The 25,016-nt window shown below is 41.9% G+C and overlaps 1 protein-coding gene across 1 annotated transcript in view; it reads left to right on the top strand.

Annotated features, from left to right (window-relative positions):
- BACH2 (BTB domain and CNC homolog 2) overlaps positions 1 to 25,016 on the top strand; it is a 190,818-nt gene that overhangs the window by 89,244 nt on the left and 76,558 nt on the right. Inside the window, exons 3-4 of the mRNA XM_063389647.1 lie at positions 3,502 to 3,610; positions 22,332 to 22,482. The gene's annotated coding sequence lies outside the window, so the exon portion shown is untranslated. The remainder of the gene's footprint in view (positions 1 to 3,501; positions 3,611 to 22,331; positions 22,483 to 25,016) is intronic.

Here is a 25,016-nt window from a genome sequence, read left to right as displayed (position 1 = left end):
TAGCCAGGGGAGTTTGTTTCACATCTGCATCCCATACAAACAGTGACTACCAGTGCATATTTGGTATATATAGTCAATACATGAATTTACCCCTTAAGCTGTGTGCATGCATCATCAAGGAGCAGGACACTCTCATGTATTCCCTTTTGCTTTTGAGATCTTGGTGATGGCTTGCTGGGATGAATGTCATCTTTATGGCTTTCTTCTGATGACCTGCACATAGCAGTTTTGAGGGAGTGTGGCTGCAGGATCAGCCAAGACTCTGCCATCCTCCCTGTGATGAAACTGGCAGGCAGAGCAGCAAGGTGTGAGGCAGAGAGGCCATGGGAGACCCTGGGTCTGCATTTCCCCTGTGGTGAACCTTCCTGTGCTGGCCCTATGCTGGGTAGAGCAAGCTCAAACTCACCCAAGGGCCTTGGCAAGAACGGCTCTTCTGCTTAAGGGTGGTTTTTTCACACTCACAAATTTAGGATTTGTGAGTGTGAAACAACTGAAACAAAACCAAACAAAAAATGCTTCAGAAAAACCCAAGTCCCACCTTTTGCCTCATAGTATTCTTAATTAGATTAGTGGCTTGGATGTCTTAGGCTTTTTCCATCCCAAAGTAAGAACTCAGGGAATTTAAGTTGTTTATTCCTTTCTATACAGCAAGGAGAAATCATATTTTGGCAATTGAAATAACTTACAGTAAAACTTAAGATTTTATTAGTTTTCTTCCAAGGTGGAGGAGAATTGTTTTCTAGGTAACTCGTCAACTCAAGTTTTTGACTTAATAGTTGAATTGTCTTTGTTTCAACCCTGTTGACTGTTGGACTGAATCCAGTGAAATAATGCATTTAATGTAATTCACTGCAAATATTTATAAATTTTTGTTACTTGAGGGGGGAAGGTAGGAGTTGCCACTTTAGTGCTTCTCTGAATGTACAGCAATGTATGCTGATTAAGCATGGATGATTTAATTTCAGTCAACAGCACAAGGCAAGGTCTGTCCTGACTCTAACAATGTAAATGTCCTTTGCTTTCCTCAGATGTGTCTGAGACTATGTCATCTATCACGGTAACATCTCAGATGGTGAGGAAATTCTATACAGGGTGTGTGAAGTGGGAGCAAGTGAAGAGTATGAAATTTCATCCCCCCCTAATGTTTTGCAGGAGCTCTTTTTGGTTGAAGTAACATGTTGTGAATTTTGTAGAGAAATTAGGTGGGTCATTCTTGCACTGATACAGGCATAGAGCAGGTTCTACTAAGGTAAAATGTTGGAACCACTCAAAGCATCTCTACTTTGTACAGGTGTTAAGGGGGGAAAAAAGAGAAAAATAATTCTTTGTTCTGCCAAGCTAATTTCCTGACTGAATTTACTCTGTGTTCTTGTGTGGTCTGTGCTCCGAGATTTGGTGATCTTAGGGAGAGCTACTGAAGCACTGGATGTCCAGGTCACTGGTGCACAACGTGAAGCAGTGGCTTTTAAGGGCTCTTCATGAAGCCCATTTGGCAGGTGCTGTGTGCTCATTTTGCTTGGCTTTATTTCTTTCCCTCGATTTAGAATAGTTTGGGATTAATGTTTCAAGTTTGCATCGCCACGGGAACACTGCTAATATCTGCTGGCAACATCTTTCTGTCCATTCCAGAGTGTAAACTCGGCAGATTATTTGTCCTGCCCAGACGAAGAAGAGAAGGAGTTAAAATTTAAGAGCTGCCACTGGTGGGCATGAATGGTGACTAACACCTGCTATCTTGAGTACACGGAAATCAATTTGGACTTTGTCTGATGAATGCTACTGCTGGAGTTCTTTCTTTTCCATATAGAGCTACATACGAGAATCGAGAAATAAATGCGTTCACTTAAGATAACATCATGTGACAGCTGAGAACAATTAAAACTCTGACTTGTAACTATATTTTTTTCCTTCCCTTCTGCAGCAGGAGAGTGGTGTCTGCAGCTCTAAGGAGTTGATACAGGCTATTTGTCACTGCTGTGATCTTATCTAGAACAAGTATCCTGCAAGGTTATTTATTTTACAGCCTTTTCTTCTAGTTTTGCACAACACACAGATCTTGGGAGATGGGAAAGGATTTTTTTTTTTTACTAGAGTCTCTTTGGCAATAAACACATGCCTAACTGTAAGAGATAAAACTTTCACAACCAAGCTTGTTTTGTGAAGCCCAAACATTTGTGAAGCTTACAAACCCTCAAACTTTGCATAATGTGCCCATCTCTGGTCTCAAACATGAAGTGGCAGAAGAGGGAAGTGTTACTTTTTTTAACCAACAACTTATGACTGTGTCAACACATGACAATTTGTCAAAGCTTGCTGTAGCGGTACTGCAAATTAATTTTTAGCATCACTTGTGAGTGGTAAACACTTTGTGCAGTGTGAACAGCTCCTAGTACAGTGTGAGTTGTCAGCAGCTTGTGAGCTACCCTAAAAAAAATAAAACACAGAGGGAAGGATGCAAGCTCATTTACTAGTACAAAATGGGTCTGAGTCTGCAGAAATTCAGCATGTGGTGGTATGTCAACTCAACCTTGAAAACTTATTTTTTCCATTAATAATAATCACCGGTAAGGCTGGGAAATCACAACTTTCCATTCTGTGCCCCAAAAAGCACCTGATAGCAATCAGCTTTCTCAGGCTCATGATTTGGTGAAGTAGAGCCCTCTCTTTGCTCTTGGGTTTTGCCTTTGCTTGCTTGCCTTTAAAGCAAATGCGAGTATGCTCTTTTGCTGAGAAGTCTCAAATCAACCACGTAAAATGACTGGAAAAAATGTAATATGGCAGCCCAAAGAGAAATGGTGGGGGCTGGGTGCTCTCTCCTCCTCACCTCTCCCCTTCCTGTTTCTCCTTGCCTATCCCAGCAGCCATGGTGGAGCTGGCAGTGACAGTTCATACAATAGGAGTTGACGTGATGGAAGAAAATTATTTGGTGTGAAAAGACAGGGAATATGTATTGTAGAAAACAACTTTTCAGATACAAATGTATTTTAACCTGTCACTTTAGCAGAACAAGCAGTAATAACCTCCTAACCTAACAATGACTGTTAAGTTGAATGTTAATTGGCTCAGTCGTTGAATTGCTAACATGTCTACAATTTACAAGTGAACACCCACTCAAGAGAGAGAAAATAGAAGTTGGTGCCTGGAATTCCTGGCCTTACTGAAATCACCTACATTTTTTTGGCACTAATTCATCTTGCATTTCCTGCAAATGTTTTAAGTAGAACTAGATGAAAAAAACAGCTGGGCACGTTTGTTTGCCATTTTGATGCGCTCAGTGCGAGGTTTTTTCTCAGGCACAGTCACTCTTGGCTTATACACCGTAGGATGGCTTTGGCTGCAGCTTGGGGCTTGTTCCTGTGAGCAGGCAGCACATGTGAAGCTTGGCAGGAGAACTATTGAGACCTGCTAAAGCTAGTTTAACTTGGTCATAGTGTTAAAGAGAAAGATGATTTTATTTGTGTTTTTGCTCATAAGGAATTTTGGTTATATTTCCTTTTCTAGATACAACTCTAAGTGCTGCCTGTATGAAAGAGCTGAGCCATACCATCCAGTTAACTGTCTAGAGCAGCAGTTGGCTTGCTTGGAAATCACTTCCAGGACTGCACTGCAAGTAAGTGTTTTTACAAAAACATTATCAAATGTTTTTTTCAGTTTCGGGGTGGTTTTGAGATGTTTTGGTTGTTTCTTATAATTTCACAGTTTTATTCTAACATCTAGTGAGACACTAGCAATGCATGTGGGAACTGGAGCACGCCCATATCTGTGCATAGCATAAAGCTAAAGCCCTTTCAAGGCTTTTTGCTGTCTTGTTCTAGAACTCCCCAGCACAGTACCTAAACACTTCTGAGAACAGCCAACTACATAGAAGCCTAGAAAGAAATTTGATCACATACACAGGGATCTATTTTGTCATTAACTCTATGACATACATGTTTTTTGAATGTTCATTCCAGCTTGCACTTCAGCATTTTGGCTGTGCTGGTGTAGCCCTGCTGGAGGAAATGCTATGTGTTTTCATAAACTGTGATCTCCCTAACGCAGTTTGAAATGATCCATGAATAGTTGCCCTGTCTGATCCAGAAAGAGCACTGCTTTGTCCCTTTGGCCATGCAGAGGGTGTAGCTAGGGAACCTCAGTAGGCTGTGAATGGAGGTGAATTTGGTCAGCTGCATCTGTTTCTGTGACCATGGAATCATAGAATATTTCATAAGTTGAAAGGGACCCACAACAATTTTTGAGATCATCCTAGTGATGAGTGAGTCTCAATGAAAAGGGCCCTATTTCGGGCCCTTGCATTGTATATGGCATTGAGAATGTGTTTGCATTTAGAATGAATAACATCATCCTAGAAAACTTTGACATGTACACCAAAAAACCCTTATTATGCTATTTATACAGCTCATTTTGAAAGCATAATCCATTCAGGAATGTTTGTGACCTAAAATTTTGTAACTTCTATTTCTTTTTATATTGCCTTCATTTTCCTAATGCTGCAGGTTATGAGAAGTATGATATAAGAAGTATTTATGACAGAAGTGCCTAAAGTGCCTTTCCCTTGAAACGGCCTCTGATAACGTGGTTGCTTGAGAGAGCAGTGGTGGGAGAGTGGGTGACTTAGAGTTCAGATTAGTTAAGCATAGTTATTATACAGGCTGCTCACGTTCCTCAGCACCTTGCAGAATTCCCCACAGGTGACATTCGCTGTACATATACTAGGTATAATTAATTAATTAATTAATTAATTAATTAATTAATTAATAAATAAATAAATAAATAAATAAATAATCCTGTTGCCAAGTCCTTCAAACACAGTTTTTTGCCATAGGTTTCTTTTTTGTGAGTCTTTACTCTGTACAGCCAGCTGACACACCTGGGTCACTCTCTAGGTGAGGTTGTGCTGGACACGAATCTTTGGCTGCGCTCTGCCTGCAGTTATCTGCCAGATAGAGTAACTGCTGTTCTGTTCTTGTTCTGTGCCTGCTGGACCCGTGAGGAGCTCAGCCCAATTCTGCATGGGTGAAATTGAGATGAAAAAAGGACTGGTTACTGTCAGTGATGGGATATTTCAGCTATGGCAAATGTGCAGAGAACAAGTGAGGGAATTCTTTGGGTGAAATTAGGATTTTGAAAAGTCTGAAATTAAACAGTTTTCCAATTAGAAATTTAGACAAGGCCTAATATTTGTTTTCAGCAGTCTGTACATGGTTCATCTGCTTCTGGAACTCAAATCCTGACCTAAGCCACCATTGCTTTCATGGAACCATAAAATCATTAAGAATGATACATACATTGTTTAGGTTGAAAAGTACCTTCAAGATCAAGTCCAACTGCTAACCCTGCACTGGAAAGTCCACCACTAAGCCATGTGCTTAAGTACCACATCTACATGGCTTTTAAATGCCTCCAGAGATGGGGACACAACCACTTCCCTGGGCAGCCTGTTCAACACTTCACAATCCTTTCGGTGAAAAACTTGTTCCTAATGTCCAATGGAAGTCTCTCCTGGAGCAATTTGAGGCCACTTCCTCTGATCTTGTCACTTGGGAGAAGAGACCAACCCCCACTACCTGGCTACAGCCTCCTTTCAGGCAGTTGTAGAAGCACTAAGGTCCTCCCTGAGCCTTCTTTTCTCTAGGCTGAACAAACCCAGCTCCCTCAGTCACTCTTCATCAGACTTGTGCTCCAGACCTCTCACAGTTTCATTGCCCTTCTCTGCACACGCTCCAGCACCTCAATGTCCTTCTCATAGTGAGGAGCAGGAAGCCCTGCTGTCCCCTGGCCCTGGGCTGATGCCACCGTAGAGTTGCCTTTATAGGCACTGAGGCTGTTTCAAGGGGAACAGTTTCCCTATCACTGTCAGTAATGGATTTTCATCCAGTTTATGTCATGATGTTTGCATTGCTCTGGACCACGAGCTAGAGCTGTGCATTCAATTAATTTACCTTAGGGTAGCTGCTACTGATTTGGTTCAAACCTGGTGTTGCAGCGTGCATGCTACTGAGGCAATCTCAGTTACACCAGTTCCTTGAAGGATTGACTATTCCAGTGTGGTTTGCTGCCTCATGTCCTTCCAGCTTAACTGTATTCGTCTGTTTAATGGTGCCAGAAAGCCACATATTTGCTCTCTGTGAAGCCTTAAACAGTAGATGCATGCTTTTAAATAGTTAAATAGACCTTAATTATGATTCACAAATAGTTTTTCCCCAACTATAAAGTAATATCAAATACTGAATTTTTCAGTCAGTAATTGTTTTTCCAGCTGCTGAGTGGGACCAAGTATTCAGTATTTTTACAGAGCTATTTTTGCAGCTGCTTGGCTGCTTTAAGCATAAAAGTCCTATGTTATTTTGTAGGGCTTGACAGACTTGGATGCACAGTGGGCACACAAAGCCTGTGGTGGGAGTGGAATGATTACAGTCTTCCGATGCACCTTGGTTAGCTGTGGATAGTTTGGGCTGCATCCAGATAGGCTGAAAATAGCATATTGGGCACTTTTAAAAGTTTGTGGTTTTGCAACATTTTCTCACAAAAATGTGAAGTCTTTTTCTTTCTCACTGTGTGAGTTATTACACATGGGGAAATTAGTTATTTTTTCCTTTTCAAGATTTTGAGACATTCTGTGAGGGATTCAGCCAGTGTGAATTATTTCATGAAATAGTGGTTTGACTCGTTGCACCTTCTTGCAAATAGGATAATAACAAAGAATTTTGTCTTAGAAGTGCATATTATGTGCTTTACACAGAAAGATCTTAAAGAAATATCAAATATCAATTAAATCACAGGTCATGATGATTGTGAAAGAGATATTGTTTTCACCCACAATGACGACTACCCTGGCAGCAAGCACATGGCTCACATTTTCCCAGTGATTCATTAGCCAAGCCAGTAAAACATCCTAGACAGTCTGACTGTGTGGCTTACTGGTAGCTGTTCTTCAGATGATTGCTCATGTCGACATGATGCATAGCAGCATCAGAACATTCACTTTGGAACTTACCTTTTTGTACATCTCTTTTCTCTGGTTTTCCCATCAGATCTGCTCTGCTGCCTCACAGCACTGCTGGTCACTTAAGCAGTTGCTGTAACTCTGTGAAGCTACAAATAAGACATCTCCTTCTAAATATCACTGGTGGCTTTGATGAAGCCACAGTCATGAGCACAGGGTGCACAAAGGACACAACACTGAGCGCTAGGGAGAGGACACTTAGCACTGAGCGCTGGGGAGAGGATGATATTGGTAAGGGAGCAGACCGAAGTATGAAGGGTAAATTCTGTTTGATGTTCAGTTGGGTTGGTTTTTTAAGCCAAAACAGAAAAGAAGCAGATCAAAAGCTTTCACAAAGCAGAAGTGTGAGTCTAATGAAACGTAGTGACTAGACAAATGAAAAAAAAAAAAAAAGTTCATTATAAAACCCACCAAATTTAAGTTTCAAAGCCCCAGAGGAAGAGGTGATCTGTCAGCCACCCAACTTGGACTGGGCACCCAACTGGAACTCTTGGTCTGGATTCAGTTCCCTGCCTCAGTCACAGGTTTCCTGTGTGTTCTCAGGCAACCTCCTTCATCTGCCCCATGACTGACTTCCTCATTTGTGCAATGGAGATCATCTTCCTCACGTTCATTGTGAGGACAAAGCCTACTGATGTTGTTGAAAGACATAGATGTTGCAGTGGGAAGAGCCACCCTGGAGACCAGAGCAAAAGGGGTGTGCTTCATCACAGGGGATTGTCACCCATGCTGCTTGCATTTCTGTGTTAAAGAGTAAAGGAAATGATTTTCAGATCTCAAAAGGGTTGGTTTTTTTTTACTTTCCAAGTCTTTAAGACCTATTTTTTTTGTGGAGTTTGGCTGCCCTGGTGCAGCAGCAGGCATTTGGAATATTCCCTGTCTCTCACCTTTCTCCTCTCAGTCTGTCTGCTTATGGCTTTGAATCACTCCTGTCTGCTCAATATGCACGCCCAGCACAACCCAATGGGATCAGAAACACAGCTTCTGTCACCTCCCAGCTTACGTGGAGATCCCCTAACATGTAAACACGGCTGTTTGTGAGAAAGAAACCAAAGAGTGCTTGAGGCTGTTTGGAGGGTACCTAGCACTGCGGAAGGTGGTGTGAGGCAGTGGAATGTCACACTCAGAGACTCCTGCCAAGGTATGCACTGGCACAATATGTCTGCTAAGGATGCCCACACAGCCCATCCACCACCATTGGCCTTCAGCCCCTCTGCTCCTCCACTCAATCCCTGATAAGCAAAAAAAAAAAAAAAAAAAAAAAACCCATTTAAGGGGCTTTTATATACTCTCACTCCATGCTGATGCTAATTCTGAGTAAGGAATCAGAAATGACAGGTCACATGCCTTTTGATGTGCCCTTTTATCTCCTTTGGCAGTTAAACTCATAAGTGTGAGGACTTCTCAGTGCATGAAAAGCAGTGTCTTGTTCCTTCCAAGGCTGGTCAGCTCAGAGTCCCTTGCCATGAGAAAACATGGATGGTTTAAGGCATTGTGCTCTTTCTGCCTGCAGTACTTGTCCCTTTTCCCAACTGGTGAAACTGGAAATTCCATCTGCCTGCAGCTCTAAAGGACTAGTGCCTGAAAATGCAGCAACTGCTTAGTTGTCCATTGCTCTTTCAACCCTCGCCCAAGCTACAAATAATGAGTTATTGAGCCAATTTAGTTTTATACAGAAGTGATCTTCGTCTTGCAAATCAGGAAGGCTATTTAACGCAGTGTAATTGACTTCAGCTGTAAGATTCAATGCACTTATCTAGGATTACAGTTCAATAAAATCTAATTGTGCTGAGAGCAACAGGAATTATAGAAACACCTGGGGATTGTTTCTGCCTTTCCCATGAACAAGGTGAGCTGAATGTCTTCTGATCCTTGTGGTTTGGGTTATACTGCTGCTTGATCCACCCATTTGTGGGAGCAGCTTAAGGTGACACCGTTTGGCGTGGGGAGGTGAAGCCAAGCAGGTGAAATGATGGATAGCCTTCTTTAGTGAGCTGTGTGTGAGCTGATGCTCTCATTTCTGTGTGCCCAGCCAGAGCTGGGCTGGGGGAACGAGAAGAAATCAAAGTCTGGTTTCATTATGATGGTGATGATAATAGGATCCATGAGGTATGTGAGATTAAAAGCCCTATAACATTGCAGGCCAAGTCATTCACAGAGGACAAGGCCTGAAATCAGTGCTTATACATGCTTTTGTCTTGCCTCACCCAGTGTAGAAATAAATAAGGGAAAACAAGTATTTTTTCAGTATTTCCTCCCACTATTTACTAAGTAGGAAGCTGTGTAAAGCCAACTGCTACATGGAAACATTTGCTGGCTGTCACGCTTTGGCTTTTTGACTGTGTGCTGCAATCGTAGAGAGCCTTTTTACCCCAGTATTCATTAATGAGCTTTTCATCAGCCACTCTGAGCAAATGGGGAAGCATTAGATTTAATTTTTCACTTGCAGAGCTTCAGAGAAAAGTACAGACTTTTTAGTGGGATGAGGGCTCTGGCACAGGTAGTGAGTAATTTGGGATGATGATGGAGCAGACGGTGTGCCAAGTGTCCTTGTGACACACATAAGGTGCAAAGGTTATTCTCTTGGAGAGAGACATCCCAAACATCAATCCTTGGTCCAAACATAAGGTTGTGTAATTGAGAATGCTTACCTAAACCATGCTTATTTTCTCCATTATTTCTCGCAGTTATTAATTATCCTGTTGCAAGCAGGAAAGGAAAAATGTGCTTTCAGACCAAAGTAACAGATTTGGCTGGTTCCAGTACTCTGACTTCATGAGCAATAAAATATATATAAGATTACTTGCTGCGGCACATGCTGTACTAATCATTCTCTGTGCAACTGCCTACTTTTTACATAATTTTAAACAAATGCCAGTACTGTGGGGAGTAGAAAAACAGGATAATAACAGCAGAAAAGGTAGTTTTTGTCATACAAGTTAAAAACAAAACAAAAAAGGTCTCCATCTCCAAAAGTCATGAGAACTGTAGAAAGAGGCTCTTTTTGCCTGACAAAGTTAAGCTGTAATTACTGACTGCAGAGAACATATTTCTTACAGGAACAAGCAGTGAGAATGGATCATGCAGGATGTCCCTGAAGCTGCTGCAGTCACATTCTAAGAGCAGAGAAGAGAGATTGAAAAAAAAATTTTTTTTTTCTGATTCTGGTTATGGAGTTGGCTTTGCTTGTGGCCTAATGGTTGCTGGTTCTTACTGCTGCTTGGGGTGACTGTTAACTGGGATGGTGAAAATACTGATATTAAACTTCTGTTTTCAGGTGACATGAAACTGAAGAAGAAATTCATGGCATGCCTAAGTTTTCAGTTTGAGTTGAGCTGTCAGGGAGATCTAGATAGACATTTGAAATGTAGTCTTTGCTGTTTTGGTTAACTTTATGAGCTGATAAACCTTGCTTCGCTTTGTTTCTGACGCCTTTAGTTTTTTAATCGGGACGTTCATAAGTTGGTGCAAAATTAACTTAAAAGCAAATACAGGAGGCAGTTCAAGATTTGTCCACTTTGCATGCATCGAAGTATTAATGTGAGCTTGTGCACAACCTGCTGGTATGCAGCAACAGACAGCAAATGGTTTGTTAGTTTTGACAGTGCTCTCACAAAGCCAAATACAGTTCTTACGCTTGATGGCTTGACAGTCCAAAGTGCTTTTCATTCCTACCCGGGTTTTTTCTGCCTCCTCTGTCTTCATATTGCCACCGTTGGACCTTAGAATAGTAAAATGAAACTTCAAAGAGTTTATGAAAGTCACAGTCAAAAACATGTATTGTCTTAGGTCAGGCAGATGAAACCAGTGCTAAGTCCAGTCTCTTATCAAATCTGGCCAAAATAGTGTTTCACTACATTTGAGGAGTGTGACAGTCCATTTATCTCTAAAATAGCTGAAGCTGATAGAAATGTTGTTCAGAAAAATACAAGATTCCTCAAGATGTTGCAAGGTTGATGATACTCATTAGATTCTATGCTGAGCAGAGATAAATCTATATGCTTCTGGACATTATTTCTCAAACACAGTTGAGATTTTGTCTTGTTTAGTATTGTCATAGGTTTGTTTTATAAGTGTAGCTATGCAGGAATTTCTTACTTCAAAGAAATTGCTTGCCTGACGATTTTTTTAAAGCAAGACTTTCATTTAAATCCAATTCCACTCCATTCAAAAGAGTACAATTTTTGCAGATACATGTGATATTAGTTTCATGTCCAACTGTCTACTACAGTTAGGGAAATACAATCTAATGTCATCTTCAGCCAGTAGATCATTTTCTTTTCCCTTTTTATGCCATTTGTTTTATCTTTTCTTCTCCACAGCTTTGGATTTTGTCTGTTGTCTTGTTTTAAAATCTGCTGTTGTATTACACTGCTCAGTACCCACTGTAGATGGGTCCTCCTCCACCTTCTCCAAAGCATACCGAGTTCTCTTCCTATCTCATGCCTTCTGTGTAAGAATTAGTGGCATGATGTGTAATGCATGAGTTAGTGATACACACTGCGAGTTGTGCCTCCAGCAGTGCTGGGGATGTATTCCAGCTGCTGGTGGGTTCTCAGTCTGCAGCACCAGGCTGGAGTTACTGCCAGATAAAATACAAAAATTGGGCATCATATCAGCAACATGATTCCAGTGGAGTAGTTTAGGTCTAAGGGTAAAAGCTAATATAGACATGGCCATTAATTTCTCACCCCTCCAGGGGCATACTTCTAATTAAGACCATGTATACGCTATTGAATGTTTCCAGCACTGTCCCCTTGATCTATAAATTACTGGTCCATTTAACAGGGCTCTGCATACAGCCCCAGCTCAGACACCTGGCTGATACCCATTGATCCTGGTCCTCCTGCCACAGTCATCTTCTCTTCATTTACTTGGTAATGGAGTAGCCTGCTCTTTCTATTATAGTCTCACATTGTTTCTCTATTTGGCTTCTTTTTACTTTTGTTGTGATGATTTTGCTATTCCAGGGCAGACTTCCTGGCAGAAGACTCACAGTATGGCAGTCTAACATCACCCTTATCCTGGTAGTACCAACCACCCTGTTTTGTGTCACCTTTTCTTCAGAAAACACCGCTAAAGGCAGTTGCAACCTCACTTGATCTTTCCCTGTGTGGAAGATGTGAAAATACCTAATGAATCATTTTGGGGAGGTGTGACCTGTGGGATGCAGACACGTGGGAGTGTTTATTTGTTGCAATCATCAGAAGGGGAATCACTCGGTTATCCGAGTACCCATGTCAAAAGATGGGAAATCAGCATGCTCTGAAGTTTTACTATACCTTGATTCTTCTCCTATCTTTCTCTTCCTGGGAGGAAGTTAATTTTGGAAATGCACACAAAGAGGAGAAAAGCAGCCTGTAAATTTCCCAGGATTTCCTTTGGGAGAGAGATCCCGCAGGGAAAGGAAGGAACTCTTTTAATAATCTTTGCAGCATTTAATCCCAAGAAAGTGAAATAAAATCAGCACTTCCACTGAGAGTTGGCAGCGTATTTTTTCTGTAACAAGACCAGTTTTTAATTTCTTTGTAGTACAGTGTGATTAAGACTGTATCGAGTTGATTGAGGAAAGCAAAATCTGGTTTTGACAGATGTTTCCCATGATCTGAAGAATACAAACACTCCTGCAAGATGACAGACGGCTTGCTTACCTAAGAAATCTTTTTTTTAATTAAAGAAAAAACCAGAAACACACAAACACAAAGCAACATTTGGATCAGTCATTCTGATCAAGGCAGTTAACTTTACCATTCTGATCAATTATTAGGCTGTAAGGGAACTGATGACTCAACTTAGGCACAGCGCTGCGGCAATCTCCGATTTTCGGTTTCATAGCAGATTCTTTTCAGGAATGCTTTTCATTCATACCTGATGTTTAAATATGTCTCTGGGAGCGTGTGTCACTTTGTGATGGGGATGTGAGAGACTGGTGTCAGTGTGCTCCGAGTGGCTGGGCAGAATTTGGGAGGCATTCCTGTACCTTGGTGGGATGCCCGGTGGGAGAAGGGTCCTCTGACACATCGCATTGTGCACTCGTACCTGCACATCGCCAGTGTTGTTACCATGGTAAATTTTATAGATAAGTTCACATCAGTAAAATTGAAAAGCACTTTGATTCAGAAAGTGAAATGTTTTGATGAGATCCCATGCTTAGTAATTCCAGCGAGTGCGCTTGTTATAGCAGGTGAGTCAGAAATGGAAATGCAAAGCATTTCTCTGAACGATGGCCGGAAATTAGCTTTGAAAACTGAAACAAAGCCCCAACCGCAGTTTTATCTATTTACCCAACAATTTTAGATCTGTGAAAACCCCTTTGTCTTTGGGATACATTTCAATTCCTCTCTAGTAGTGCTGGTGTGATCCTTAGGCTGGATCATCAACCACGTGAGGACAATCTTGGTGTGTCTGACTTTCATGGTTTAAAAAATTGAGTGCCCTGTTAGTGGCTTCATTGCCTCTGATGCTGCCATCTCTGTCACAGCTTCTGCTGGAAGCGGGTGGAAATGTAAGTCAGGATGGGATGTTGTAATATTTGAGTTAATGTAACACTGAGGAAGAAAACTAGGGAAATTGAGTGGAGTCACTCAGCTGCGTATTACCCAATGCATAAGTTGTGTGTATATCTGTCTATCTATCTGTCTATCTATCTATCTATCTATCTATCTATCTATCTATCTATCTATCTATCTATCTCTATATATCTATATCTGTATCTACCTATCTATGTATATATACAGCACACTGGGCTATCTGACTGTTCTGGCACAAAAAACTCCTTGGTTTGGGGCTGGCTGCTCCCCAGCTTAGCATGGAGAGGCTTCAATGGTCACAAGCCCCTCTGTCAGGACGTAGCCCTCCAGCTGTAGGGAGAAGGCAGGAGGGCATCATGAGTATTTTCGCGTTAGTAGTGATTGTCTTGCAAAAAACCTTAAAAATCAGCATACTGAGTGATAGATAGCAACATTCTTTTCTTCCTGCTGCAACTTTCTTCTCTGCTGACATCTTGGTACCTCTTGCTTATCCTTTCTGGATGCTTTGGACTTGTCACTCAGCCTCAGACAGCATAAGGACTGACTGCTTTTCTGGCAGCTGTAGTGTGGTCTGAGGCCCATCAATGTAAATCATGGTGGAGGAGGACAAAGTAATAGATGTGTTTAAGGGACTTGCAATTCCCACGGCAAGGCTGGTAAAGTAGAGCTCATTTCAAAGAGAAGGCGGTTTGGTGATTTTTCATAATTACTGTTTACCTAAATAAATAAATAATGCATATTCATGGCTTTAACTAGAGTAAGTCATGTTGAAATGTTTACCTCTCCCGAGGATAGTTATTAAGGGTGGGGTGTGGGGTGCAGCAATTAATAATAAAACATTTAGATGAGATTACAGAATGTTCTGATTGGAATAGTAAACATTATGCTAGAAATAAAAGCAAATAAACAAAGCTGTCTTGAATTAGAAAAAAATAAATACTATGCTCTCTGAAGAAACATACTGAACAGAAGCAGTTTGGGTGAAGGGGCCATGCCCTTGTAGCTCTTCAATATCACAGGGAGGCTTCTTCAGTCTAAAAAGCATCCCTGTGGAAGAAAGCTCCTCATTTCCAGTCTGGAAAAAAGATGATACAAATATTGGCAGATTAGTGTGGCACATGTAACACCTGTCAGCACCGCTTTGAGGCTGGAGCCCATTGATTCTTTAACTGTGCAACAGAGAGTATTTCACCTGCTTATATCAGTAGTAAATAAAACCTTCATTTGCATTGTGAACTTCCTCCCTCCTCATTTTGCACATTCCTTTGAACGAAATTCTTTGCTCAGCTGAGAGTTTGAAATTTGGACTCATCCTTTCATATCTTTTGGCTGTGGTTCCTTATCTGGTTAATCAGATCAAAGAGAGCCAGTGATGTGTTCAAAGAGTCTTGTGACAGCTGTGTACCATTAGGCTGAATGATTTAAAAAACCCCATAATTGTAGTTTAGCGCAGTAAATACAGACTGGTGTTTCAGTTTAACATACGGTAGCAGGCAAGCTGAGCCTTTGACAAAAGACCTGCTGCTTTAACCCCATGCAGACAAAGCTGGTTTGCCCCCAGCCCCACCTGCCTCCAGCTGTTTTGGGCCAGCAGAGGAGTGTGATCGAGCAATGGATGTATCTGTCCTGTTGCACTAGGCTGGGGATGAAAAAGAAATTAGAGGATGGGCAGAAAGTAGATAGGGAGCACCAAGGTAGCCTGTGGGGACCATTAGCCTCAAAGCTCCTTGTGCAACTGGGGTGGGCTCTCTCTTCTCATTGAGCTGTCCCTTTGGAAGCTGCTGTCCTTTCTGGGCCATTTCCTAACTTGGACATCTTTTGGGGATGAATGCTTCCAGACCCCCTCATCTAGACCAAATCAGTCCCTTCTAAAGGAGCTTTCACAAGCGCTAGGATGCTCGCTGGCACCTCGCACACCCAGCGTGCTGCTGGCATGTCTCCTGGACTCCCTCTCATCTAGAAACTGAGAAGCAGCTTCTCTTTGACTGGAGGTGCGGTCTGCTCGCTGTGGTGGAGCCTTTGCTTGTGCCAATCACTAGTGCAAGTCCCTGGCTGTTCTCTGCAACAGCGAGATGTCGAGGAACGAGCACTGGTGGGTGGGCTGTCTTGTTCCCAGAACAGGTGGAGGGAATGTCCCATTGACTTCGGTCCCTGTGAGGCATCTTCACTGCTGTTTTTTTCTGGCTGATAAATTTCCCTCAACCACATTTTGTTTCTGACTTCAATGGATGAACCTTTTCTCTGACTCATCTGCCTGCACTGCAGGATCTGTGAGTGGTGTCTGTATCCCAGAAGATGAGGGTGCTAATGATGGCACAAGATGCCTTGTGGGTCCATCTCCCCTGTAGCGGAGGGGTGTGGTTTTATAAACGTGGTGCATTTCCCCCAGTGGAAGAATCATTCTGGGCTACAGACAAGATTTCTGTGGAGCAGAAATACCATTTCCTTCTTCACCATGTTTTTTTCTAAGGTTTTCAGGGAGTTCCAGCTGCATGCCTTCTGGCAAAGCCAGCGGCAGCAAGGCAGCCAGAGCCTCGTGCAGGGTTTTGCAGGTTGAGAACATGTTGCACACACGGAGTGCACAGCACAGTAAACCTGATATCAGCTCGCAACTAATTATCTCTGTATAAAAATTCCCCTGCTCACCGTTTTGCCGTTAAGAGGCTGGCTGGTAAGATTTATGACTCTGGCTAAAATGAAATACCATTTCCTTTTTCTCAGCATTACTGTACATGGCCTCTCTGGCTTCTCTTGTTAGAAAGACCTGAGTTCACCCAAGAGGGAACATATTTTGAACCTCTTTCCCATCACCATTCTGCCCTTCTCTTTGTATATTTTTAACAGCCACTGAAGATTACCCACTAAACGATTTCAGGTCTTTTGACTTTCCCTTGCTTGGAGTAAGGGTGGACACAGAGAAGCTAAGAGGCAGTTCCTTCATGGGAGATGCACCATTTGCCCACTTTCAGCCCTACCACAGTTTACACAGGCAAGATGTGTACGTCCATCAATGTGGGCTCCCTCTTCATACTTTGATGAGCAACTATTATATCCAAGATTTAAATAAGAGAAAGGATAATTTCCTCCCTTCATGCTGTAATGTGAGGCACCAGATGTACAGCTGGAGAAAAAACTGTTTCTTGTGCCCTTATGTTGCACATGTATGTCCTCATTTCACAGGATGATGAAAATGAGACCACTGACTGAACTTTCTGAACTTGAAAATGTATGGCTGACCTCATCGTAAATCACCTTAAAATTAGTTTGTGTGACACTGTAAGACAGTTGGGCTTTTTTCTGAGTACAGAGGGAAAAAAGGGAGCAATGTTGAGCTGCTGCCATCTCTTCCCAGTTGCAGTTAGACATAGTTATTTTTGTATTAGAGCTTGGAAGAAAACCGGTAGTGATGCCAGATAAACCTTCCCAAAACAAACATTTGTGTTAATACTTAAATATTGTTCATCTTTTGCAGCATTTACTTAACTGTTTCCCACATGCTGAACCTTATGGGAAGTTTTTATGGTTGACTGTGGCCTGTTCTTTTGTTCTGTATGCTGTTTTCTCTATTTGCAATTTTGAAAAGAAATCAGCAATAAAAGTCTGACTGTGACAATTATTCAACACAGGAACATCTTTTTGGCATGGCAGGGGTGTGCTTTTGTGGGTCACATGTGTTGGGTCAGGAGTCCAGGAGCATTAACCCAGTGAGCTGTGTCATTTCATGATGACCTGGGAAGCATTCTTATCCCGGAGAACCAGTGCTGGCTAGTCCGGTATCATTTTCCAACATGCCAGACTAAGGGACAGCAGTTTCATCCTCATCACTGAACCATCTCATTTTCTCCTGTTTGCATGTGTGTTAACCATAATTTCCAGCCCTTAAGGGGAAATAAGCTAGGTATCTGAATTTTCATCAGATCTGACACAAAGTATTAGTCTGTGGCTTTTGCTGTCTATTGGTTTTACTGCATAGGACATAAATATTCAACTTGTGTCATCTGATAAGGTTGCTGGGGAGGGGGTTTTTCTCACAGAATGTATTAACTTTCCTTTCACACCTAGCTATTCTTTCATGAGTCATAACCCCAAGATAAAATATTTTTGTCAGTGGCTTTAAGTCAAGTATATTCCAATGAGAAAATCATTCATGTTTTACATAAAAAGATTTACAAGTTCCTGTGGCAATACTCTTGAACTACAGCCTTATGCCTTCTAGCCCTGCCTGGCTGATGTGTCACAGACCTAACTGCAACCAGAGGACAAGGAAGGGTGGAAAATTCTCCCTGTGCACATTCCCCAGCTCCTCTGAAGGTTTTCTGTTTAAGCCTGGTTGGTTTTGTTAAGCGTAACTGGTGAAAATCCAGTTTGCAGACTCCAGAGCACTCCAGGGCAGCAGCAGCTGACTTCCCCTGCAGCCAGTCAGCCAGCAATGGTTGTCTTGAAGACTCTGCTGGTGACCTCAGTCATAATTTCTAGCTAGGGTGGTTCCTCACATAATTTTGCCATTATCTGAGGGAATAGCTCAGTCTTGTCTCCTCTGACTGTTGACACAGCTCACCTAGATAGGGACACACTGCAGAACTGGTCCTCGCAGCCCTGGGATGGGTGGGTACCTGCCTGTTTGTGGTCCACACCTCCTTGGTTGTGTTGGTTTTCTTCATCCCACCTCTGGGCACTGGGGAAGAAGCTGCTGTGCCCTTCTGACTCCTGTTTGGCCTCCCCTGGTTGAATAGCGCACATGGGAACATGCAAGAGTGACAGATGAGTATGTTCTTTCCCTTTGGAAGAGAAATGCAGGTTATTATGAGGAAATAAGGTGCACCAAGGATGAAGCAGACAATGTCTCTTTCGTGACATAGGTATCGATATCGTCTTGGGTTTAATTTACAGATTTCAGGGAGAGATCATGCATTAGATGTCAGGAGCACTGCAAATGCCTTCTCAGCCTCAGGCGACCCTTCAAGCTACAAATGTTCCAATGAAGCTATTTCAACCAGAAAGAAATTACACACAAAATGTAAGGAAAATACATTTGCTGATCTGTGATGGTACTGCATGTAACAGGGCAGGATCCTTGACTTCACTGGGATCATTTCTGCACATATTTGTGTAAGTGGCTTCACTGCACTCCACCAAGTGAGGCACTGCTCCAGAAAACACCACCTCTGTTTGCACACCTGTGCTCACCTCTCCTGGCTTGCAGGTGCTCAGCCTTCCTTAAATATTTTTTCCTCCTCTCCACATCTGACAGAAGCTCATCAAATTGTCCCCTTGTGCGGGTCATTTTACTTAGCTCTCATTTTACCCGCCTATGCTGAACATTGGGATAAACAACCCACTGTGATTTGTTGCATTTGTGTATTTGTTGCTCACTTCCCTCATGGCCCACCCAGCATCTCCAGTTTTCTTGAGCACAGCTACACAATTTTCTGTGTCTGAAATATCTTTCATGCTAAGTGGAGTAATACCCCCAGGTACATTCTCATGCCTTTCTCAATTCACCTTTCTTGGTTGGTTTGTAGCAAACGGAAGAACTTGCCAGTTTTCCTCCTCTTAGGCATTAAAGCCCTATTGAAAACAAAACCTCTCCTTTGAACACTCTCTCTGTATAACACAAATCCAGACTGGAAGGTGGTTTGTTGAAGCAAATGGTTATTCAACTTCATGTATTCTTCTGCCAGTTAGAGTGTCTGGTGTGTCTTCCTTTACGTTTGTATTCCTCAGTGCTAATTTCAGCTGACTGGCAATATACTGGAAGCCATCAGAAAGGGGGAGAAAAATGGTAATCTGGTTCAAAAATGTGCAAGAGGTTGTTAAATAATGCAAGTTTTTAAAAAATCAAACAGATTTACAAAGTCCAGTTGGAAGTATTGATATTTTTCTAAATTTCTTTGTAAGCTGTTAAGGCAGATGCTTCTTTTTAGAATAAATATAAGGTTTTCTTGCAGCCTCAAAGACTGCAGAAGCTGGGTCTTCAAGCTGGTGTGGGACAGTGATTCTGTGGCCTCTCATGACCCTGTTAACTGATGGCCCACATGTGCAGGTCTGTGCTGTGAGCTGAGACCTTGATGTGAGCAAGCCTTGGAGCACAGAGTACATCTTACCCTGCCTAAGATCCAGCTCTTCCCAGTGCTGTAAATCAGCCTGTTATACCGCTGGAATTCCTCTTCTGTAGGTGTGCTGTTGGCTCTTCATAGGAACTCAGTTTTTATGTATTCTGTAAGTTTGCAGCTGTAGAAACAGCTTTGCCTTTAATAATTTGCCTGTTTCAGGAAAAGTCTTTTGGCAAATGGAAAGCATGAAGAAGCCCTGGTGCTGAGCGTAGGCAGGGGTTAAGTTTCATTCTGCCCTAAGCTGACCCCTGGGCAGAGAGATTCCTGCTTTAGTCTTTCAGATCATGTGTAAAACCTGATGCTGGCTGGATCATCCTGCATAGGGCAAGAATGTCTGGGGAACATGGGGAGAGAGGTATGGAGTGAGACATTTGCAGAAGGGAATGAAATGTTTGGGATGCAGCCTGATGCTTTCTACAGCAGTGAACATCAATCAGACCTCAGAAAAGCTTCAGTGGTGCTGAAAATCTTCTTTCCCACCCTCCTGCTCCCTTTTTTTTTCTTGTTTCCCTATTCCCAATTTCTGTTCATTTTCTTTTTCTTCTGATATGCTGTGGCATGTGCAATTTTTGTTCATTGAAAACACAGAGACTTCCCTGGTTTTAGTCCTTTGGCCATTCAATAAGCAACAGTTATTTTTGTTCTACCAGTGATTTATGATTGAACAGATTTAGAGTTTATATTTTTAGGTTTATAAGCAATTTAAATAATGTATATTTGTGACCATAAATATTTGGTACTCTTACAGTCTGTCAGTGAATGTTATGCCCAACTGGAGAAAACTGTATAAACTAAAGAGACACAAGCATTGTATTCCTAGCACAGCCTCATGATTCTTTTCAAGTACCTAATTAAGGTAATCCTTAAAGGTAGCAAGAGCTTGAGCATCTGTTGGTAAACCATCTAGGAGGGTGCCATCCAGAGGAAACAACATGCTCTTCATAAGTGAATTCTTCGCAAGACTTGGAGTAAAATGCAGTAGGATCACTGCTCAGAAAACACTGAACTTTTTTTACCAGGAACAGCATACTTACAAAAATAACCACCAAATCTCCCTCATTTGCAGTGCATTTTGTTTTTTTCTTTTTTCCCACGTTTTTTATGGTGTCATAAACAGGCATTAGTCATAAATAGAAATAACAGACATCTCTTGAGAAACCAGAATTTTTTACTGAAGAGTTAATTTCGCAAGTTTTTAAAGAAATAAGAGTAGTTTTTTAGAAAATCTAAACTTCAGGGGTTTATTTTCATCTTCCTCACCTCCGCCTTTATCTAGCTTTAGTTTGTGGTGATTCTGCAGACACAGCCTTTGCAGTGATCCTGTGAAGACAGATACATGCCACTGCTTGTACTGCTGCTGTCCCCTTCTGTTCAAAAGAAAACCATCTTCCTTTCCACTCCTAGTTGCCAACTTCACTCAAGTAAATAGTAGTTAAGCATTCCAATGTTTTTTTTCCAGGAAAACAGTAAAGTGTTGAGCACTGACAACTTGAAAACCTCAGCTTGAGAACCCCTGTAGCTTAAAGCTAATTACTTCTCCTTCCCAAGTATTTCCTCCTCAACCACTTCAGAGTGTGACCACTTCCTTGCTAGATGGGGGAAGCCTTTTCCGGAGTCTGGGATTGGGATTGTGCACGCTGTAGGATCTGGGCTGTGTGGTGATGTTGGGGTTTGGCTGCTGGGGGTTTCACCCTCCCCTCCAGCCGCTTGGCCCCAGCCCTGCTCTCACCAGCCTTCCCCATCCCAGGATGCCTCCCCTCCAGTGAGTGAGCCCCGAGCCCCTTGCACAGAGGTGACAGCACAGTGAATTTTCTGTGGGCAGATGAACGTTTCATTCTCTCTCCAGTTTTCTTTTGACATGGGCTGGTGTGACGGGTAGTTTTGCTTTAGGGTGGCTGCAGGATTCTGACACACTTTGCATTAATTCAGGGATACCAAATTACACTGATGGTGTTTCTTCTCTGAAGCTCCCCAGAGTGAAGAAGAAACAAAGGAACAAATTTTGTGTTCCAAACTTAAATTCCTTGATAAAATCAATGCAAAGCTTTGACAAAAGCCAGTAGTAATTATTTAAAGCCAGGAATTATTATTTCAATATAGATAAATATGCTGGGTTTGTTATAACTCCTTTCTGGTGTGATGTGCAGTTTCATAGAACAACAGGGTAATAATTTAGGTTGAGCTTTAAAGCTGATGTGGTTCCAACCCATCTGTCATGGGCAGGCAGAGCTATCAGTAGACCAGGTTGCTCAAAGCCCCATCCAGCCTTGGCCTAGAACATTTCCAGGGATGGAGCATCCACAGCCTCTCTGTGCTCCAATGCCTCACCACCATTAGAGTAAAGAATTTCTTAGTGTGTATGCATAACAATGCATATATCTGTGGTGTGATCTGGTAGAATAATCACAGAAATGTTAGTTTATCTGTTCAGTAATTTTCAGGGGCCTCATACTTCATGAATGAAAGGAAAACATGGTCTTTGTAGGAAAGTATCTTCAGCTTAAAGTTTTGAGGAAGTGTGAAATGGACATAAAGTAATTGTCATGTTTGGCATAAAGACCTTTTGTTTTTCAAAAAAAGGTGCCTCAATGTGTTTTTTAGATCAAAAGGAAAAAATAAAGATGTGTTTGTGAAGATTCAGTGCTTGATTTTTTTTTAATTCTTGCCTTAATTTTATTTTAGGTTGCTCCAACTGAGTTGCCAGAACACTGCCCTACAGAACTTTGGAGGGTCACTTCTTAATGGATTGCTGCAGCCTCTTAATTTCTCCACTGATCCTGTTCCCTGCATCGTGAGAACATTTTAGCCAGCACAGGACCTAGAAAAGTTACATGTAAGTCATGATTCCAATTCCTTTCTGTTTAAAGAAAAAAAAAACCAAAGAAAAAAGGAAAAAAAAAGATCTTGAGGAGGCAAGGTAGAGGCAGTAAATATCACACTTTAGAAAAACACTGTAAAAGCCGTAATTCAGCTGCAAACATTAGGTGGTGAATAAATTGTTATTGAAGTAGTTACTTGCTTTTTTAACCTAAATAGTGATAGTCATTTTGACGGCTTTTTTAAGTGTTCTGCTGCTACGGTAAACCGTAGCGAGAAGTGCTTAAAATAGCTCTGTTCGCCCCGTTGCTCCAACTACGCTTTGTTTTTCTCGTGTGTGTACACCTACCCCGGTGTGCTCTGCCAAAGGTGCACGTGCTCCGAGGGAGTTTGGAGGCCATCACCTGCCCAACAGGGCTGCAGGCACCCTTCTATTTCTCCCATGGTAAAATCCATATCCTTTTGGAGTACTTCCCTTGGAGGAGCCCTGGTGCTGCTCCATCCTTCAGCCTGCTGCCCCAAAAGGCTCTTTAAGCCTTTTAAGAAGGCTTCAGAAGTATCTTCACTGCTGCCTCCAGCTCCTTCCAGCTGGAATTAAGTGCTCCACCTGACTGTTGAAGGGTAAAGAAAGTCGTGCATAGATCTACTAGGGACAGATTGAGGGGACTGCAGATTCCCTCCTAACCTCTCAGGCAGGGTAGTAGTCCCCAGTGCTTGTTGTGCTTTGATATTGCGCCCAAGATGGAGAGCAGCTTATGGTCCTGTGCACGTATTTCATCCCTGATCCCATGATGACTGAGTCTTCCTCTGAAACATTCTATAGCACAGCCTGGCTCTGTGTGAATAGAATCAGTGGGGAGAAATTGGTTTGACACTTGGCAGTTTGTCATCAGTTCTAATCCTAATTCTGGTTTCTTAGATAGAAGAAGCTTCTGGACTACTGTAAGGATGGCATGGGTCTGATGGTCTGTGCTCTGTGGAGGGTGGGACACCCCAGAGCTGACAAGTTTGGGAAGAGGCTTGAGCACAACCTAATTTTATTAATTTTTTAAACTCTTTGTGGTTAAGAGGTTTTTATCTTTGGGATGGTGGTATAGAGTAGCTTGGCAAAAGGAGGTAATACAAAATTGGGGTTCACAGTGTGGCACTGTGCATGTTACTGCCCTTGTTTGTTCACTGCAGTAGCAAGTGCATATGATGCAGTTTAGTCAGAACAGGTCAGTGAAGCAGACCACTCCTTACTGGTCAGTTTTTCTTGAATGCTTACTAATGCCATTTTTAATCTTAGAAACTGATCTGTAATACTACTTCTAAAAAACACAAGTGTTTTGGAGCCAAAGCATTTACATTGGAGATATACCTTTATTTGAAGTACTTTATTTGCTTATATGGCACTAAAAGATATATTTAAAACAAGAAAAGTCTACTGCATAAGGAGGATAGTGTTCTTTAATGCATATGGAAATTCAGTTTGTAAAGAGAGGAATTTTTTTTTCTGATGTCATGAGTATCAGCAAAAACAATGGTGATGTTGTAGGCAGTGGAGAAAGTCTGGGTAGCAACAGAATTCACTGTCAAAGAGTCCTTAGAAGGTGGGAGTTTGATTTCATTTTCCAAAAAAGGGAGAATGTTGCCATTTCCTTGAGGGTCTGGCATTCTCTGGTGCAGTTATTAATTAAATCCCCCTTAGCAGGAATCGTCTGACTACAGGAAAATTTTGGATCTGGCTTGAAATTTGTTTTTAGTGCTTGTCTTAAGGGAAGAAGACTTGAAAATAGGAGTTGTAACAGCTAGGCAGGCAGAAAAAGCTTGTTTTTCATTAGTCTTACTTAGCACTATTCCCATGACATTTGGAAGCCTTATTCACATTTTTTGCAAGCTTTTCTCAGTATGTTTGAAAAGCTTATCATTAGGCATCTTGCAAATTCCCTATTAAAAACACTTCAAGAGGAACTAACTTCAAAAATATCATCCTTGTTGGGGGACTTGTAAAAGCAGACAGAAACGGCAAAGAAAACCCCTCTCTCGTTCCAAGAAGTGCATAGGAAGTTTTGTCTTGCTTTTTGTTGTGCTACAAATAATCAGATGTCTCTTCTTCAAGGAACAAAATCAGGTCTGAGGACGAAATGAACTTTAGAACCATTGTGCGGATATAGGAGCCATCATCAAATTTGCCTTTCCTTTTTTTTCTTTCTTTTTTCTGTTTTAACTGGGGTTATGTGCTTGAGCTATGCATCATTTTTAAAACAAGGTGTGTATGTTAGCTCCTAGAAAACCCATGCATCACCTCACAGGCTGTTGGCTGGGTTGCACCCATGGTGTGTGCAGATCCATGCCGGCACAGGTACACATGAGGGCAAGCTGCCCGTTGCTTATTTGATTCTTCAGTGTTTCTCATTGTCTGAGGCTGTTTTTGATGAGAGACTCTGCTTGTAACAATTAGCTCATTATAGCAATTTCCATAGAAAGAAGCGGACTTTCAGTTGTTAACATTAGCTCTGCTTGAAAGAGCAGTTGCACAAGGTTGACCCAGCTGTAACAACTGTGTTC

Source organism: Prinia subflava, chromosome 2 (genome assembly GCF_021018805.1).
Source record: "Prinia subflava isolate CZ2003 ecotype Zambia chromosome 2, Cam_Psub_1.2, whole genome shotgun sequence".
Classification (NCBI taxonomy): Eukaryota; Metazoa; Chordata; class Aves; order Passeriformes; family Cisticolidae; genus Prinia; species Prinia subflava.
This window is presented reverse-complemented; position numbering and strand designations above follow the sequence as displayed.